This window comes from Coregonus lavaretus (genome assembly GCF_964263955.1).
Source record: "Coregonus lavaretus genome assembly, chromosome: 7".
In the NCBI taxonomy this organism is placed as follows: Eukaryota; Metazoa; Chordata; class Actinopteri; order Salmoniformes; family Salmonidae; genus Coregonus; species Coregonus lavaretus.
In genome coordinates, this window is record NC_139994.1 from 47,019,536 (window position 1) to 47,025,817 (window position 6,282).

General features: G+C 47.0%; 1 long non-coding RNA gene across 1 annotated transcript; it reads left to right on the plus strand.

Moving 5' to 3' along the window:
* Positions 1-3,649: 3,649 nt before the first annotated feature.
* LOC311132180 lies at positions 3,650-3,987 on the plus strand. The gene is made up of 3 exons (XR_014613496.1): positions 3,650-3,701; positions 3,810-3,834; positions 3,920-3,987. It is a non-coding gene; the product is annotated as an uncharacterized lncRNA (long non-coding RNA).
* The last annotated feature ends 2,295 nt before the right edge of the window (positions 3,988-6,282 follow it).

Genomic DNA, 6,282 nt, shown 5'->3' on the forward strand with positions numbered 1-6,282 from the left:
ATAACAAAATGGGGAAACATTATATACTAAAATGATTTAATTAAAGAACAAACATTTTAATTGTGTCATCTCCTTTATAACAGATAAACCCCAAGCTGTCCTGAGTGTCTCTCCTCAGTGGCTGAACCCTGGAGACTCAGTTACTCTGAGCTTGGGGTTAAAGAGTCATCTATAGGCTGGAGGTTCTTCTGGTACCGAACTGTTCCCTACAGAGCTGGGTTACCCTCCCTATCGGACAGGTCCTACTCTGTAGAGCCTCTATCTGGCAATGGGACTACTGAAGACTCCTACACTCTGATCCCTGCTGGTCCTAATCACATAGTAGGATATGTGTGTAGAGCTGGGAGAGGAGACCCAGTCTATGACACACTCTACAGTGAACCTCAGTTTCTCTGGTCAGGAGGTAACTAACTGCATTGAAACTGCATTTAACCACATTTAAGTCATCCTCATGTGTATATATAACTATAAGTTTGAGCCTTTCTCTTTGTTTCAGACCTGCATCCTTCAGTGTCTCTCAGAATAAGACCCAACAGAACTCAACACTTTACATCAAAGTCTCTCTCACTAAGCTGTGAGGAGAAGGGGAACTCTACTGGATGGAGACTGAAGAGATACAGAGAGAGAGGAGTGGAGTCAGGGTGTGGCTCTAACTGGGGATCAATGGCAGGGTACACATGTACCATCAGGTCCACACTTGAAAAGGACAGTGGAGTGTACAGGTGTGAGTCTGCATCAGGAGAGTACAGTAATGCTGTCAACATCACAGTGGATGGTACGTTGTCACGTTCGTTTAATGACGGGACAGACCAAGGCGCAGCGTGATATATGTACATGTTTATTAAACCAATAAACACTCGACAAAACAATAAACGAAACGAAACGTGAAGTCCAAGGTAGCACACACAACATACCTTACAAGGAACAAGATCCCACAACCCACTAGTGCCAATAGGCTGCCTAAGTATGATCCCCAATCAGAGACAACGAGCTACAGCTGCCTCTGATTGGGAACCACACCGGCCAACATAGATCTACACATAATAAATCAAAACGTAGAAAACACCACAAAGAATATACACACCCTGACTCAACATATAAGAGTCCCCTGAGTCAGGGCGTGACAGTACCCCCCCCACAAAGGTGCGGACTCCGACCGCACCAACCTGACATGACAGGGAAGGGTCCGGGTGGGCACACAATCTCTCCTCCCCCCCATTACGCCCCTGGTCCGGTCTGGACCTCAGCGCGCTGCTTCCCCTCTCCTTCCTCTCACGATACACCAGACCCTGTCTGGACCCTGGTGTGAGAGACCCCGAACCTGGAGAGGGGCTGACGTCAGGCTCTGGACTGGAGCCGCTGACCGGAGCTGGACTGGGCACCGGTGGAGCGGACTGCTCTGGCTCCGGAGTGGAGCCGCTGACCGGAGCTGAATCAGGCACCGGTGGAGCGGACTGCTCTGGCTCCGGAGTGGAGCCGCTGACCGGAGCAGAATCAGGCACCGGTGGAGCGGACTGCTCTGGTTCCGGAGTGGAACAGCTGACCGGAACTGGATCAGGCACCGGTGGAGCGGACTGCTCTGGCTCCGGAGTGGAGCAGCTGACCGGTGCCGGACCAGGCACCGGTGGAACGGGCACGGGCCGTGCCGGACTGGACAAACGCACCACTGGTCTGGTGCGAGGCGCAGGCACGGGCCGGACCGGACTAGGAACACGCAACACTGGCTTGGTGCGAGGGGCAGGAACGGGCCGGGCCGGACTGGCGACGCGCACCACTGGCTTGGTGCGCGGAGCAGGAACAGGCCGAGCCGGACTGGCGACGCGCACCACTGGCTTGGTGCGCGGAGCTGGAACAGGCCGAGCCGGACTGGCGACGCGCACCACTAGCTTGGTGCGAGGAGCAGGAACAAGCCGGGCCGGACTGGCGACGCGCACCACTGGCTTTGTGTGAGGAGCAGGAACAGGCCGGGCCGGACTGGCGACGCGCACCACTGGCTTTGTGCGAGGAGCAGGAACGGGCCGGACCAGACTGTGAAGGCGGACTGGAGTTCTGGCTGGCTGCCCACTTTCGCACTACACGTGCGGGGCGCTGGCACAGGACGCACTGGGCTGTGCATGCGCACTGGCGATACCGTTCTCAGAACTGGCGCAGGATATGCGGGACCGAGGAGGCGTACTGGAGACCAGGAGCGTTGAGCCGGCACACCCCGTCCTGGCTGGATGCCCATCTTCGCACGGCATGTGCGTGGTGCAAGCACAGGACGTACAGGACTGAGCCGGCGCACTGGCGACACAGTACGTAGCTCCGCATAACACGGAGCTTGCCCAGTCATACGCTTCCTCGCGTGAGTACGGGGAGTTGGCTCTGCTCTAACCCTAGGCTCCTCCAGCCCCCCCCAAAAAATGTTATTGGGGCTGCTTCTTGGGCTTCCTCCTCAACCGGCCTCCTCCGTGCTGCCGTTGCTCCTCTCCTGCCTGGGCATCTACCTTAGTCCATGGTCCTTTATCCGCGAATATCTCCTCCCATGACCACAAATTGGCCACCTTTGACATGGCCATCCGCTCCGCCTGAACACACTGCTTGGTCCTCGTTTGGTGGGATCTTCTGTCACGTTCGTTTAATGACAGGACAGACCAAGGCGCAGCGTGATATCGTACATGTTTATTATACCAATAAACACTCGACAAAACAATAAATGAAACGAAACGTGAAGTCCAAGGTAGCACACACAACATACCTTACAAGGAACAAGATCCCACAACCCATTAGTGCCAATAGGCTACCTAAGTATGATCCCCAATCAGAGACAACGAGCTACAGCTGCCTCTGATTGGGAACCACACCGGCCAACATAGATCTACATATAATAGATCAAAACATAGAAAACACCACAAAGAATATACACACCCTGACTCAACATATAAGAGTCCCCTGAGTCAGGGCGTGACATACGTCTATTGTACAATATTCACTAACCTTTTTTACATTTCAATGTATGATAAAATGTTCAATTCTGAAACTGAATGAATGTATCTCATATAAAATGCAAGCTCATAAGACGTTAATATATTGTGAGTGATTACTCCTGATTTACAGTTTTATTTATATCTTATGTTACACAGCTGGTGCTGTGATCCTGGAGAGCCCTGCCTATCCCATGACTGAGGGAGACTATGTGACTCTGCGCTGTACAAATATAAATCAGGAAACAAACCCAAACCCCAAGGTTGATTTCTACAAAGATGGAGTACCCATCAGGAATGAGACCACAGGAGAGATGACCATTCCTGCAGTATCCAAGTCAGATGAAGGCTTCTATAAGTGTAAATCTACTGAAGGAGAATCACCAGAGAGCTGGGTGACAGTGAGAGGTGAGAAAATAATTATGATCACCTTACATTTGTATAATATCTGTGGTCATCAGTGATTTGTATTATTAAAAAGCATACTGTAGGTTTGGAGTTGCAAGCTCAGGCTGGTCATCTGATCTCAAGTTAGATGTCAAATATATAATGTCTCTACAGAAATGTTTCACTTTGTCCACTACATTAGAGTCCGATGGTGATTTGCTGTTCTCTCTCCAGGCGTAACTCCTGGACCCTCTACATCAGTCCTAGTAGTAGTGGTTGTGGGACTGGTTGTTGCTGGTGTTCTAATGGCCATTCTCCTGGTACTGCTGTGTCGATATAAAAACGCCAAAGGTGAGACTTTTATCAATTCTCATTTAACTTGTTTAAGAGAAAAATGTCTAATTACAAAAGTTCAAAACAGTAATGTCCTGATATAATAATATGCATTTTTCATTACAGGTTCCTGTTGTAACAGGATATTCTCGTGAGTACATCTGTCTTTCAACTAAGTTCCTTTTCATACAGTAAAATATCATCTGTGTGTTTCATGAGTATCTCTCTCCGTGTAGGCCCCCCCAGCCACACAGCACCAACCTGGACCCCCAACAGGACCAAGGATCTACCCAGAGCCGGGCTCCTGATGCTGGGTATACACGAATGCAGCATGGTCAGTCTCTCAGCCCAGATCACTATCACTCTCCTCTCTCTGTAACTTCATCCAGTGACCTTTCACTATCCACTTTGTGTACCACATGTTACTGTACTCTACGTCCCTAGTCAATCTGAGGGATAACCAACCAATTAATCTTTCTCTCTCTTCTTTGACCAACAGGTGGCGCTAACATCTACGATACAATCGCTCCCTCAGACAATAATGACAATGGTACTGTTACTCTATGTTAAGTTTAGCATGAATACAGTATAGCGTTGTTGTTGCAGTTGTTCTTCATGTGTTTAATATGACTAGCATACTAAGACTAAGTAGAGATATTAGTGTATTACCTGTATGTTTCAGATGTTGCTGCTGCTACTGCTGGACCAAGTGATGTGATGTACGCCCAGATTCAACTCAAAAAGTTGGACAAGAAAAATAAAAGTAATTCTTAACTGTCACATAAATTAATACAAAATGTAGCAGTGTTTTTTACTCATCAAATTTGATACAAACTTACAAATTCTCTCCTCCTCCTCCTCTTCCTCCTCCTCCTCCTCCTTAGAAAAGCCAGCTGATCCAAAAGAAAATCCAGTCTATTCTGAGGTCAAGACAGGGAAGGCCACAGGTAAGACCCATTCTACAGGTCTGCAGTCAGTGAAATCTAAATGTACAATTTTGGAATTTCAATGAAGATGCAGAATATGGAATAAGCTAATTCCATCATTTGTTGACTGGATATTTCCATTTTCAGCAGGAACTGGACCTGTTGATGTGACCTATGCTGAGGTTGACCTTAAACAGAAGGCCAAAGCCAAGAAGAAGAAAGGTAAGACTATAAATCTCTCCTTCCATATTCCCCCTATCATAACCTCACACCTCTTTGACCCCTTATTGACTAGCTGTATATTATTATGTATATAACTGTTCTATTATTCTGATGTTTATCCTCACCCCTTAAAGAAACAGAAACCCCACCTGAGGCAGATTCGGTCTATTCTCAAGTGAAGCCAGTCACAGCCCCAGGTAAGACTAATAGCCATATGCTATTGATACTTAATATGATACTAATATGGAACTATTTCTCTGAAGTATAATGTATGTATTTAAAGTATGTATTTTTGTTTGATTCTTAAGAGTTTGTTTGACTGCATGTCCTCAACAACTTTGTGTGGTGATATGTTGCAGGACCTTGAGGGGGGCAGGGATGGACGGATGGAAGGATGGAGTGATGGAGGGATGGATGGGTGGAAGGATGGAGGGATGGAGGGATGGAGGGATGGAAGGATGGAAGGATGGAGTGATGGAGGGATGAAGGGACACACCATCAGAGGAGGAGCGGAAGGATATGCGGGAACATGGATTATGCACGCTCAACGCACGCAAGCAAACAGACATACACACACAATAACACCTTTTTTTTCGGATTTTATTTACCAACAGATATATTTCACTTAAGCATGGTTTAATTGTGTATTACTGTTACAGCTTCATAAAAAATATAAGGTGTAGTGAGAACGGATCTTATCTGCAGCTACAGGAATTATCTGCCTTGTGTTGTGTATTGAGTATTATTGTTTTGTTGTAAATGTGTTAAAATGTATTATCTTTAATGTATTACAGTGGGGGAAAAAAGTATTTAGTCAGCCACCAATTGTGCAAGTTCTCCCACTTAAAAAGATGAGAGAGGCCTGTAATTTTCATCATAGGTACACGTCAACTATGACAGACAAAATGAGAAAAAATATCCAGAAAATCACATTGTAGGATTTTTTATGAATTTATTTGCAAATTATGGTGGAAAATAAGTATTTGGTCAATAACAAAAGTTTCTCAATACTTTGTTGTATACCCTTTGTTGGCAATGACACAGGTCAAACGTTTTCTGTAAGTCTTCACAAGGTTTTCACACACTGTTGCTGGTATTTTGGCCCATTCCTCCATGCAGATCTCCTCTAGAGCAGTGATGTTTTGGGGCTGTCGCTGGGCAACACAGACTTTCAACTCCCTCCAAAGATTTTCTATGGGGTTGAGATCTGGAGACTTGCTAGGCCACTCCAGGACCTTGAAATGCTTCTTACGAAGCCACTCCTTCGTTGCCCGGGCGGTGTGTTTGGGATCATTGTCATGCTGAAAGACCCAGCCACGTTTCATCTTCAATGCCCTTGCTGATGGAAGGAGGTTTTCACTCAAAATCTCACGATACATGGCCCCATTCATTCTTTCCTTTACACGGATCAGTCGTCCTGGTCCCTTTGCAGAAAAACAGCCCCAAAGCAT